This window comes from Callorhinus ursinus, unplaced genomic scaffold (genome assembly GCF_003265705.2).
Source record: "Callorhinus ursinus isolate GAN/ISIS: 27379988/994484 unplaced genomic scaffold, GSC_fseal_2.0 scaffold10, whole genome shotgun sequence".
Lineage (NCBI taxonomy): Eukaryota > Metazoa > Chordata > Mammalia > Carnivora > Otariidae > Callorhinus > Callorhinus ursinus.
In genome coordinates this window covers 42,362,432-42,363,795 of record NW_027397072.1, presented here as the reverse complement: position 1 = coordinate 42,363,795, position 1,364 = coordinate 42,362,432, and positions in this window count along the sequence as shown.

The window sequence follows — 1,364 nt, the reverse complement described above, 5'->3', positions numbered from 1 at the left end:
GGATGCTGTCTTCTTAATGTTGCTCTCTAATGGTTTTCTTTAATACTTCTGACCAGGGTGGGCATCATATCCAGCACCCTGGATGTGGAGCATCTAAATCTCAGGAGGGTTGTGACAGTCTCAGTGGAGAGATTCAAGAAGCAGGGTCTGAGGCTAAACTAGAGCTTTTGTCACGGAACTGAATGATGGCAGGCCAAAAGAGAAAATGAAACACTGAAGTTAGAAGACAAATGGGTGATGGGAATTAAGGAGGGCACTGGGTGTTATATGTAAGTGAATCACTAAATTCTATTCCTGAAATTAATTCCTGAAATTAATATCATACTGTATTCCAACTAATGTAAATAAAAATATGAAATATTAATAAAAATATTAAAAAATAGGAACGTGTTAGAGGAGGCATGATGCAAAAGTTAGAATAGAAACCATAGATAGTTCAAAAGTAAACAAAACAATAGACTGAACGTGTGGAGTGATGCCAAATGGTATCAATTTAGGAATGACTTATTTTGCTGCAAGATTCTGGGAACTACTTGCAGTCCATTATACTTCCACTTGGTAGGCAGTGGCACAGAAAGTGCTCAGTTTTTACTGGTGCACCACTGGCTAAGGTATTGATAGACTCCATTTCTTTTAGAGATTTATTTTTAAGAAAATAACATATTCTCAGACAATTTACTCAACCCTATGAGAGAGAAAAATACATAAAAAGATCACCAGATACTTCTAAATAGTTTCTAAATGGATTATCTGAATTAAAGTAGTAATTATAACAATTTCAAGTATAAAACTTCTGGTACTTCCACTGACTTATCTCTATTTCCTCTCCCCCTCCCAAGTGGCATTTACCTGTCATCTCACCTTCTTTACTTCAAATAGTCCATACTCACTTTGGTGCAGGAGATACTGTGCAAAATCTTGATTGATTCAAAAGCCTAGACCACTTCAGCCTGTGTTTTTCTTTAGTTCTCTTCATGATTTGGATCCATCAGATTAGGTAGGTATATCTAGAGGTTAGTTAGTCTCCCATCAGCCACAAATTGACAGTTATCTAATTTCTTAGGGCATTTTCTGAAGGTCAGGAATGGAAGCACAGACTGTGTCCTCTGCTTTACTGCCTCTCACAAAGGGCACAAAGTTCTGTGGTCTCATCTGGAATCTCAGGTGGGAAAGGATCTTCTGCCGATTTTACTCAGAGTTGTTGACAGAATTCAGGTCCCTGCAGTCTGGGATAGAGGGCCTTCCTTGTAGGCTGTCAGCCAGCACCTTCCTCAGTTCTCTCCAATCTGGGCTTCGTCTTCTACGTGACTGTTTATTTCATCCAAGTGTACAGTCCAAGGGGCCAATAGAGAGTATGAGTGGGA